The sequence below is a fragment of the Dromiciops gliroides genome, chromosome 1, assembly GCF_019393635.1.
Source record: "Dromiciops gliroides isolate mDroGli1 chromosome 1, mDroGli1.pri, whole genome shotgun sequence".
Lineage (NCBI taxonomy): Eukaryota > Metazoa > Chordata > Mammalia > Microbiotheria > Microbiotheriidae > Dromiciops > Dromiciops gliroides.
This window is the reverse complement of record NC_057861.1, coordinates 662,194,389-662,207,451: the sequence shown is the minus strand read 5'-3', so window position 1 is coordinate 662,207,451 and position 13,063 is coordinate 662,194,389. Positions and strand designations below refer to the sequence as shown.

The 13,063-nt window shown below is 33.8% G+C and overlaps 1 pseudogene; it reads left to right on the top strand.

Moving 5' to 3' along the window:
* The first annotated feature begins 8,326 nt into the window (after nucleotides 1–8,326).
* Nucleotides 8,327–12,713, top strand: LOC122753320 (annotated as a pseudogene).
* The last annotated feature ends 350 nt before the right edge of the window (nucleotides 12,714–13,063 follow it).

Sequence of the window (13,063 nt, the reverse complement as noted above, 5' to 3'; positions counted from 1 at the left end):
AGGAGGAAACTGGATTCTGGTCTGTGAAACTGGATTCTGGACTCTGGTCTGGATTCTGGTCTGGAAAGCTGGATTCTCTTCTTTAACTGTTTGAATTGCTGTATTTTTACTAAACCTTAGCATAGCATTGTCAATGATCAAATTAATAAATTCCATTACATTCCCTCCTTTATATCCTTAGACTTTTAATAAAGGATTGAGGTAGTTATGCAATCGGTAACACTTTTTACCACCATGTGTCTGGATCAAAGTCAAATTTAGTATGTGTTCATGACACCTGAAAATGTTATGGAAAAGCTATCATACCATATCTCATGGTTCCGAGACAGCCAGTGATTGTGCTAGGCCACAGGTGAGTTCAACTGAGTGAGATAAAAAGATAAATAAGTTCACTTAAATTAGGTTAAATTAGGAGGGAGAGAGGATGAATACTGGACTGTGCCTGGTAATTGTGCTCTACATAGTCACCATCATAAGCAAACCATGGACTTACGTATACCTGTCTAATTAATAGATTTTTAAAAGTGATTTGATTTGTGAATTATCTCTGCATCAGTGGTAGACCACAAGTCAATCTGAATTCAAATTCTTCCTCAGACACTGTTCAACTCTACATAAGTAACAAACAACCTCTATCTGCTTCAGTTTCCTTATCTATAAAACAGGAATAACCATAGCAAATCCTTCCAGTGGTTGTTCTGAGTATATAATAAATAATATTTGCAAAGAACTTTAAAACCTTAAATTTTTTACTGTTATCATTATTGTTTCTTCAGAAAAGCCTCATTTTTCCTTCTCGTTATAAGTGCTGCCCTTTATTTTTTTCAGAATTCCATTCTTGATCATTTCCCAGTTCTTCCAGTATGACTTCCCCTGGAAGTCTTTCTCCAAATGATCTTAGCTCTTCTTGAACCCCATGAAATAAGCTTTCATATTTCATATTCAAGCATACCTTTCTGATTCTGTATTTTCTCATCTCTAGCACAAACTATAGTATAGAGTGACACTTTAATGCATGTTAAAATGCTTCATAACCATAAGATGGTATATAAATGTAATTGTATTTTTGTTAAGATTATGATTAGCCCAGTTCTATCAGAGGACTATTGCTTATGTCATAAAATGTTTGCTAGATTTTTGCAATATATAGTTGTTACTCTTGAAGAGAGATCATGTAACCCATAATATATCTGAAGAAAAGTAATAAGGATATGCATGTAAATAATTGAATTTCAGCTTTTATTTCATAATGCCAAAATGAAATAATATATGTTAGGGAAAGGAATAAGTGTTAAATTCACCATGCTTCACCACAACGAAAAGGGGAAAAAGAAAGGTAGCTGACTATTCTTGAAACATTTCAGCACCATCTTGTAAGTCCTGTGCTCAAATCTGAGAATGTATCTTTACTGTTTCTGTCTTTCATTTTTGCAGTGCTCATTTCAAGAGTCCCAGTATTATCACTAGGAAAATAGAGTCTTCCGTATAGAATCTACACCTCCAAATGTTTATCCTTTACTAGGGATTTGCCTTTATGATTCCATTTTCCTCTTTATTATTTTCCTTCTGTTCTCATTAATCATCACCAGCATGAGACTGGCAAACATTATGAGTAGTTTTATAAGTTTCCAAGGTTGGTATTAAACTTTGGAAGATAGCAAAGATTGTTTTCCAAACTGAGGAATGCCAAATTGCAATGAAAATAGGTATTTCTTTTATCAATTTATGGCAGCTGGGCTGCCTTTCAGACACACCAATACAACATCAGTCTCTCCAGTGTCATCTTTCTTGATGCTAAGAATTTCTTTCTCAACAACTCTGCAGTTTCATCTGACACCACTTTCCTTTATATACTTTACAATCTATAGAAACTGGACTAGTCTCTGTCAACAAAATGAATTTAGTGATTTGCCCAACTTCACAGTGGTTGAAACTAGGAAATCTTCATTACTAATTTGAATAATTTCTCCATTTTATCACATATACCACTCTTCCTCTAACAAAAAAACAAAACAAAACAAGAACTTGAAGTATCATTAATTCTGTAACACTCAAAATCCCTTCAATATGACCCAAATCACTCATAGATCTTTCAAAATTTTCCTTCCTCGATGTCCTTTTTAAATTAAATCTATTTCTCCAAAAGTACCAATATTTCAGGCACAAAGAAAATGTTTCATGTTTTATTTGTTTTTCTATTTGGATGTAATTGTTTTTTACAAAATTATTTCCTATTCTTTTCCCTTCAGCCATTTTATATTGCTATGTTATGGATTAATTAAGCCTTTTTTGATGAGGTTAATAAATCTAAAAGCTATCCATGATTTTTGTCTTTAGTAATCTAAATTACAAATTCTAAACAAAAGATGTAAAATTAAATTTTGGAATTAAAACTTTTTTTACTTTAGAGATTATTTATACATCATTTATCAATAAACTTATTCATTCAGTATTTATTGCTGGACTACTTTGTGTAAAATACAATATAAGTCTGATGGGTCATGCTTCCATTTTTATAATTATACCCCTAGATTATATTGAGACCAAAATTAGCACTGAAATGTTCAATGGTTAAAATGGGTTTTTCTAAGTTTCCTACATCAAGGGAAAAATCTACTGATTCTCTACCAAAATCCCTCTCGACATTATGAAGTAGGGGGAGGAGGCAGGGTGAAAATAAGTATCAACAAATTACATACATTTGTTTCACTATTATTGCTCTAAATGAAAAATGTATATATATTTTTCTTATGTGTGTATATATGTGTATATATATATATATGTATATATATATTCCTAATTTCAATAGTTGAAAAAGTTGTCATTTTCCTACCATGTAGTACATCATTCTGTACAAACTTTGTAGGCTATTTTTTGTTTTGTTTTGTTTTTTGGTGATGCAATTGGCGTTAAGTGACTTGCCCAGGGTCACACAGCTAGTAAGTGTCAAATGTCTGAGGCCAGATTTGAACTCAGGTCCTCCTGAATCCAGGGCCAGTGCTCTATCCACTGTGCCACCTAGCTGCCCCGTAGGCTATTTTTAAGATTTCCTATAGCTTAAAAATTCATCACCTTTCTGTCAAGTTGGTGATAAAACTCTCCAAACTTAACTAGGTTCATTCTCTGACAACAGACATGAAAATTAATTGGGGCTACACTTTTTTGTCTTTTTTGTATTGAAATTGTCTGTCAGGAAAGATCTATGGAAAGATATGAACAAGAATAAAAACAGATAAGATGGTCACATGTATATTAGGGGCCCATGACCATAGATCACTAAAGTCATGAAACATTTTCCATAATTATGCCCAAAAGAATAGGAAAATGTGATATAAAAGCCTTTCAAATGTACCAAATGTTGTGAAACAATATCAAATGTCCTCAATGTTTATGGAATTTAACTGAATGTCAAGGATACAACTGTTTCTGACTCATCTTTGTGTGGCGTACAATTTTCTGGCATATCTTTTTGAAAACAAAATGCTCCATGACTAGGCATTAAGGTAAGACATCAATTAAAAATATGTGTATACACATAGGTCTGTATGTACGTATCTATGTATGTGTGCATGTTTATATGCAAATATATGCACACATGTGAGTGTATGTAGACAGTTAGGTGGCACAGTAAATAGAGCGCTAGGCCTGGAGTCAGGAAAACTTGAGTTCAAATTCATTCTCAGGTACTTACTATCTCTGGACACTGAGCAAATCACTTAACCCTGTTTGCCTCAGTTTCATTGTTTGTAAAATGAGCTGTAGAAGGAAATGGCAAACCACTCCAATATCTTTGCCAAAGAAGACCCAAGATGTGGTTCATTGAACAGTAAGTTATTACTAAATGACTGACTAACAAAAATGTATGTATGTGTGTATGTGTGTATGTGTGTATATGTATATGTATAAATATGTGTGTATATAGTAACAAATCAAAATAAGAGCTGACAATTTAGGTACTTAGAAGAGTTTTCTATTCTTTTTTTGTGTGTGGGGGGGGGCAATGAAGGCTAAGTGACTTACCCAGGGTCACACAGCTAGTAAGTGTCAAATGTCTGAAGCTGGATTTGAACTCAGGTCCTCCTGAATAAAGGGCCAGTGCTTTTTCCACTGCTCTACCTAGCTGCCCCCTTGAGTTTTCGATTCTTAACTTTTTGAATTAACTCCATTTATTTTCTTCTTAAATACCTTAGTATTCACTATTTTTTTTCTGTAATAAATACTTCAGAAAGTGAAAGGATATAAATTATTTTCTCAAATAGGGAAAGAATGAGGAAGGGTAATAGGAAAGTTGATGACTCCAGAAAAGTTGGGATAGGTACAAGTTGGTGTTGGATGATGAGTTGATTCTCAGGCATTTTATTCTATATTTCCATAATTATGTTCAGTTGTTGAAGAGCTAGCCCTTAACTCTGTCTCCATGCGTCCAAGTAAATAATTCTTTAAACTCATACAAACTATGTTCAAGTCCCTTGAAAAATACAAATGAAAATACCCTAGAGACAATTGAGTTTTAGGACCATACCTGGACATAGCCCACAGTCTAAATCACAGCTTTCCAACACCAAAGTCTCTGAAAGTAGACTAATATAGTATGAAACAAACAATGCAGCACATAGAATTAGGTTTTCTACTCACTAGAATATACACTTAGGTGAGGAGTCACCCAGAATCAATGCATTAAATGGTTCCTAATCCAAAATAAGAGGGTGGTTTTCATAGACATTAAATGCAATTTAAAGCACTTACGGTGCCTGAATTTTGGAATGATCGCATTTTCAGAACTTGGGATGCTAAAGTTTTAACACCCCATAATTAAGAAACTAAAGTTGTGTTAAAAATACACAAACTAGTTTTCTACTTAATGCATTCAAATTTTTTACATAAGCAAACTCTAAAGTATATATGTGTTGAGAAATTGAGTTTTTGCTTTGTGAAGAAAAATTTTGCTTCCTAAAATACCCAGGTAGTTATTTTCAATGTGTAATTTTTCATAATCTAAATTGCCTCTGAGTTTGGATTTCATATTTAAACCACAGATACATTATGGGATTGATTGAAATAAAAACACTTGCAAGACTGCTCAATTATGCAAGGGGGAAAGGGCTGAGTGCTTTCCTGTTTTTCCACTTCATTTTCAATTAAAATCACAGTTTGCTTCCCTAATTTGTTCCTGCAGATAATATTTCCTTAGATAATATCTTCTATCTCTATAGTTAACTGCACCATCCTTCAAACCACTGCCAACTCAAATTATCTGATCTTCAATGTTGTTATTTAGTAAATATAAATATTGCATTTACCTTGTTTCAAATATAACTTAGCAGTGTTTACTTCATCAGATAATATTTGGAGCTGACATCCAAATTCATTTTCTGTATTTTATTCCTATATCTTTCATGTAACAGACAAACAGGAATAATGGAAAGCACTTTTTTAGAAGTCAGGATTGGTAGTTACAATCTCTTCAACCTCTAACATTTCTATGATCCTATGAAAAAAATGTCAGATGAGGTGCAAGGAATTCCAAGTGTAGAATGTTGCTTCAGGAATATATAAAATAAGTGACCCTTGGTTAGTCACTTAAACATTCTGAGTCTCAATTTTCTCATTGGTAGAATGGAATAATAATACTTATGCTGCCTATATTTAGGTGCACTGGAAGAATTGATGTTTGAAATGATAGAATGCTAAACAAATCTAAGTTGTTACTGTTATTATTTATGGCTCCTTAAAACTCAAAATCCAATATATTTTATATGCTAAGTGGATTTTAAGCCTGATCTCTAATATTGACATTAGTTTCAAGCTTGCAGATCTAAAATTCCTTTAACTAGGGGAATTTTTTTTTCCTACTGAATTGTGTGTTCACTGCTACCAGGTAGCTTTCCAGCAAGTCTAAAATCAAAATCAACATTTTATATACTGTAAATATGATTTGTTTGGCTGAAAACATTTTTCTTTATATCATAAAGAAAACTAAATGAAAGATAAGTAAGTAAACTTTTTCAGGAGTATAATTATTGGTAAAAAACTATATCAGTGGTATTTTTCATACCCAGTGGAAGTCAATAGTGAATATTTTCTTAATAAATGAAATCATACACAAGTAAATTTCACTTTACTATTGATTTCAACATCTCTATAAATGGATAGCTTTTCACTATAAATTATTTTCTATATATACTTTTCTTAAAAAATTATTCCAACATGGCACCTGTGTTTCTTTCTAAAAATATAGATTCTGATAATTATTTCAATGTAATTAACCTCCACTGTAATACTTGGGGTTTTGTTTGTTTGTTTGTTTCACATTTAGCAACACTATGTTGAAAAGGGAAACCATAGGCTTCATCAGAGTGACAAATGGTAATTGACATACACAATTTTTTTTCATAAAACCGTTTTACTTATCGTTAGTAGAGATTTCTAACAATTCTTAACGTCACCCAAAGTAGATCCATTAAGAGAGCCTCTTTCTTTTGAGGTACGCTAAACCCATTCTTAATGTACCGGCCACATGAAATCTGTCTACATTTTCAGCTCTTTTGAGGTTTCTGAACCAGTCATAAGAACAACCCAATTATCTTTTCTTTCATCTATGTTTTTGTGTGTTTTGTTTTGTTTTGTTTTTTACCAAAATCACTATTTTCAATTCCTCTTACTTTCAGTTTTAGGAGTATTAGATGAACTTCAAGCTTTCTCTTTTGCTTCTGTTATTTACCACATACATATGATGATTTGAAGAATTCCAATCCTGGCTCACGACTTATATTAAAATAAAAGGAAGAGAGGTGGTCATGGTAACACACAGTCATAATCCTTTATTCCAGTCATTTTGAGGCAGGTAGCTTATTTGAGTTTAGTTGTTCTTAGCTGTAATAGAGTTAGGCCAATTGAGTGTCTGTAGCAAGGTCAGAATCAATATGTAGAGTAGAGTTTTGTGCTGCCATAGGAGAAGTGAAGTGACCCAAGTCAGAAATGTAGCAGGTCAAACCTTCTGTGCCAATCAGCATTAGGAATAGGAAAGAAGGAAAGAAGGAAGGAAGGAAGGAACGAACAACAAACGAACGAACGAATGAACGAACAAGCTTATCCATTCAGTTGCACATTAATTGGAATATGGAAGCAGTTATTAAGTGTTCACCCCTTTTCCAGGCATAATATTATATGCTGGGTTTAAAAATACATACATACATGAATATATGTACATATATATATATGTGTGTGTGTGTGTATGTCTGTATATGTCTATCTGTATATGTATGTATGTATGTGTGTATGTGTGTATGTATGTATGTATGTATCTATCTATCTATCTATCTATCTATCTATCTATCTATCTATCTATCTATCTATCTATCAACAGGCTTTGCCCTCAGAGAAGTTATATATTATAGGGGAATAATATGAGCATGTAAAAATGAATAAAAATAAAATATATGTGTATATTGTGAGAAGATTTAATAGCTTGGGGAGGGAGGGCTCAGGGAAAGATTCATGTAGAATGTAGAAATTGAAATAAGCCTTGAAGGAAGCTTGGTATTCTAGGAGAAGAAAGAAATTATGTAATGCATTTTAGTCTACATAAAGGCATGGAGAAAAGTGAAGGGATACAGTATACAGGGAATAGCATTCCTTTTCCCTGGATAGGAAGTATGCTAGTTCAGCTGGAAAGTAGTGTGTGAAAATATTAAAATAGAAATAATATAATAATATTCAGTAGGCCTAGAATGTAAGACTAGAAACACATAAAGAGGACTTTAAATAGCAAACAGGTTATGTAAGAATTGAATTGGACTTATGAGTTCAGTGATATGCAGAAAATCAGGAAAATTCTGCTAGTATTACAGGTCAGCTAGAGTAATGAAACACCCTGAGAGGAGGCATCATGGGTCATACAAATCGAATTACCACTGCCCACTGTTACCACTGCTGCATGTTGATTATCACATATGTTCAGACTCTTATGGTGACAGCCCTGGCTTCTGAAACCAAGAGTCTAGAACATCAGTACCAAATAAAACAATAGGCCCCGCTTCCATATCAGTCCCTACAGCCATCACTGAAGGGAGAAATCATTGTGGAGAAAGGACCCACCTTTGCTGCCACCTGCAATAACTGTTGACAAACTGCCACAAACTGGCAGCTAAGCACAAACCCCTGGATATGACAGCATTCCCCAGACTTGCTACTGCTACTTTAAAAACATCATACACAGTCATAATCTGGGACAGCAATTTCTATAGAGAAAGGCCCAAACAAACTTGTCAATTATTAACTGACTGGCATACAAGAGATATGCAAGCTAATTTAGCTAAAACTGGGAATGCACCCTGAGGGAGAGACTGGAAGCAACATGTGCTGGGTAAGTGAAATCACCACCCTCATCATCTCTACCATCTCCACTCAGATCCTCATGGAGACAGTCTAGGAATGAACCCAAGAGTGTTTGGAGTTGGAATGCTCTCTGGCCAGTTCCAGTTATGATCATTCTGGAAAGCTACCCAGGAGATACAGACTGACAACTGCTCCTATAGGTGTTTATAGCCATAGCTCCCAAAGATTTTGAAAATAAAAGTACTTGCCACTAAAATCTTTAGTTTTATCACATGATTCAATATCAGAAACTGATGTTTTTATTAATTAAAAAATACTTTAAATAAGAGGGACAATTCTCTTCTTTGATATGTCCTAAGCTGTTCACTTGCAGTTGAATTTTTATATATGTGTTTATCTAATTTCATTAGAATGTGAATTCTTGAGAGCAGAGCATGTCTTGCTTTTGAATCTGTATCCTTCATGTTTGCCATAGTGCTTTCATGACTTAAACTGTATTCTATAAATATTTCTTTCTTTCTCTCTCTCTGTGTCTCTGTCTCTGTCTCTGTCTTTCTCTCTCTCTCTGTCTCTCTGTCTCTGTCTCTGTCTCTGTCTGTCTGTCTGTCTGTCTGTCTCTCTCTCTCTGTCTCTGTCTGTCTGTCTCTCTCTCTAGTATAACAAACTTACTCAGGTGGCCACATCCAGTAATTCTCACAGATAGGACATGAATCCAGATCCTCTTGACTTCAAGCCAGCCCAGTATCCACTTGGCTGCATGCTCTCTCAATCAAAGAGAGTATGGATCTTATTCTAGATATAATAGGAAATTCTTAGAGCTTCATAATCAAGGGAATTACATGATGATAAGATTTATATTGCAGATGTGTGATAAATGGATTGGAGAGGGAAGTGATTAGAGTTAGAGACCAAAGAGATTGTCATTACAACAGTCCAGGTGAGAAGCAATAATAGCTTGAATAGGTTTTTATCTATATGAATAAAGGGAGCTAAGTGTGAAATTTTTGAAACCAAAAATAAGCTTGGCAATTATGTTAATTGGAATAAAGAAATATAATGGAGAATAGACTGACAGTTTTATTTCCAAGTCAAGTTTTCAATTTGTGGACCTGAGTGAATGGAAGGATTATGGTGTCATTACAGAATGCAGGTGTTAAAAATAGGATAGGTTTGAGGTGATGGTTAATGGAATTTTCCGATTGTTTGCAATATTTGAAACTATTATACTAACTTTTTTCTTATATTTCCATCTTTTTTGGATCTGTGATGTCATTGGACTGGGTACTACAGGTGAGGAACTTCTACAAATCCATATCAAGACCTTCTCTGCAACTGAATTTCTTAGAAAGTTTCTTGTGACCCCGGGAGTTTGAGTAACTTACCTCAGAGCACACAGTCAGGATATATCATAGGCCAGACTTTAATTTATGTCTTCTTGATTTCAAGGCCAGCCTTCTAGGGTCATTAAAAATTCTTTCTTGCATTCTTAGTTTTGTTTACAACATTTAACTTTCAAACTTTAGGTAACTATTTTACATATTTGTGGAGTTATCTTGTATTTTTACTTGGTGATATACTGCTTCGTGCATGCTATATGTGTATTATATATGTACATATGTGTATGTGTGCATATATTTATATATGTGTATCACATATATGCATGTACATGCATAAGGCATGTGTGTTTATGTCTGAGGATATACCATCCATATCTATATCTACATATGTACACATACATATACAAACATTTATACATACATGTGTACATATATACACTAAATATAGGGCATTCTTTTAATATGTTAACTCTACATGTTAACTCTACATGTTTACAACTCAGTACTTGTCACTAAGGAGTAACCATCTATAGATATCTGTATCTGTGTCTGTATCTATGCCTATCTATGTCAACATATGTATTTCATGTTTTCATATCATGTATTAGGTTATAGAAACCTCACAATCAAAATCAGGAAGGCAGAAATATTAAATGCATCCTTTTCATATCATGATTCAACAAAAAATACATATAATAATGGGCCATGGAAAGATAGATTAAAAATTAATTGGAAACTAAATAATATAATCCTATAGAATGAGTAGATCAAAGAACATATCATAAAAAAGAATCAATAATTTCATTAAAAAGAATGACAGCAATGAGACACCCTACCAAAATTTATGTGATGCAGCCAAAGCAGGACTCAAGGGAAAATTTAGATCTCTAAACTCTTACATCATTAAAACAGAGAAAGAACAGATCAATGAACTGGGCATGTAACTAAAAATAATTAGGAAAAGAAGAAATTAAAAATCTCCAATTAAACATCAAATTGAAAATCCTGAAAATCAATGGAGAGAGTAATAAAATTGAAAGTAAGAAAACTATTGAAATAATGAATAAAATTTGAAGTGATTTTATGAAAAAATAGAATAGATACATCATTTGTCATTTTAATTAAAAAAGAAACCCAAATTAGTATCAAAAATGAAAAAGCTAAATTCACCACTTAAAAAGAAGAAATTAAATCAAAATTAGGAGTTATTTTGCACAATAATATGCCAATATAGCTGACAATCTAAGCAAAATGGATGCATATTTAGAAAATATGTATAAATTACACAGATTAGTCAATAAGGAAATAGAATACTTAAATAAGACTATCTTAGAAAACAAAATTGAACAAGCCATCAATGAACTCCTTAAGGAAAAATGGGCCATATGTATCCACAAGTGAATTCTTCCAAACATTCAAAGAACAAATAATTCCAATACTATTTAAACTATTTGGCAAAAAAAAAAATTGTGAATAAGGAATCATACCAAATTCCTTTTATAACATTACTCTTTTTTTTTTTTTTTTTTTGGTGGGGCAATGAGGGTTAAGTGATTTGACCAGAGTCATACAGCTAGTAAGTGTCAAGTGTCTAAGGTCGGATTTGAACTCAGATCCTCCTGAATCCAGGGCTGGTGCTTTATCCACTGTACCACCTAGCTGCCCCTAACATCTATTACTCATATCAACACTAGAGAGGCTTTCTCCTCAACCACTCCCCCTCACCTGCTCCCCAGCACCAAGCCAAGGTTCCTGAAGTTCTCCAGTTAACCACCACTGCAGCCAGAGAAACAGTGACCTCAGAAGTGCTTAAGATCACCAAGAAACTCTATGAGGGTAACAAAAAAGAACTCTGAATTGTTGGGTAGTCCTGAAAATATCCTTTTGCCATCTAAAGACCAGAGTAAAGTAGATTAAAGTAAAATACAGCAAAAAAAAAAAATCACCTGGAAGGAAAAGGTGTAATCTCAAGTAAAATTACCAGCTGTATTTTTGAGTTGTTACAGGGAGTAGATATCAAAACTGCTTTCACCAAAAGAAAAAAAATGTGGTGAGGCAGCTCTCATTGCATCTCAATTTGAAATGATTCCAATTGAATACAGCTGGTTCTTGTCTGAAAAGAAAAGCTGGTGTCAAAGAAGGATACAAGTTCTAGTGGCCTAAAGTGGAGTTGTTTTTTCAAGGATGAAGCCAAACTGTTCCACAGTGGCCTGAAGAACAGTGCATTACTGCAAAATGCTGCTTTGTTGGACTTAACAATGGTCAAACTGAAATGAATATCATGGATCATTCCACATAGTCTACTTTTGAAAAAATCTTGATTACCTTAGAATTGTACCCTGAGTAATATGAGGATTGAATTTGGTGTTGATATAACTACAAAAGTAACTGTTCTTGCTTATGTTAATGATAATGATTACTGGAGGTTCTGGCCATCTGGTGATAGATCCCAACAAAAAGACAAGCAGTCATGCTGGGACCTTGAGGAAGTGACTCCTGAAGGCCTCCAGTTGGTAGGCAAACAACAACAACAACAACAACTTTGAATGGATTGCAGAAAGAGTGGTGTTGCTTCAAGAAGTGGAAATTCTATGCAGAGTTCTGGAACTAATGGATTCAACTTTGGGTTTATGAAAACAATGGAATTCCCTGTGAACTCTGAGCATTATCTGCCAGATTAGATGAAACTCTGCAGATTTAAGCAGAATATGGAGGAAATAGTATTCCTACAGTATTTGTGGCAGTAGCTAGCAGAAGCATTGGTTTGGTAGGGGCAATGTCTGGCAACACTGCATATCCAGTAATTAATAATCCTCCCCTTGTACCTGATTGGGTTTACTCAGGATACATGGTCCTCATCCCAACTGCCTAGTCATCTTGACTGTTTAGCTATACTTTCATATGATGGAGCAGTTCAATTGGGAGCCAATATATTTGTTTGAAATAGCTATTTGATATGGACTGGACTTCAAGGAAGAATATTAAAAATGGGTTTCTTTGAAGCACGTGGGTGAGAAAAACAGAGAATGCAGTTTATAAGAAGAATGTAGTGCATATCTAAAAGTGGGGGGGGGTGAAAGATCCTAACTTAACTTCAAAAAGCATTACCAATAAGACAAAAGACTGTTCTAAACTAATCATAGAAAAATACTTATAAAATTTCTTATTTGATTGGATAAAACACTACAGAGCACGCTAATCGGCTGGGCTTTATTTGAAATGATAAGTAATATCTATCTTAATCCATTAAAAAAAAAACATTATCTGTAGTGGGAATAAGATAGAAGCCTTCCTAATAAGATCAAGGGTGAAGCAAGGATGCTCATTATCATAACAACTCTTCAATACAATATTAGAAATGGTGACTATAACAATAAGAGGGAAAAATA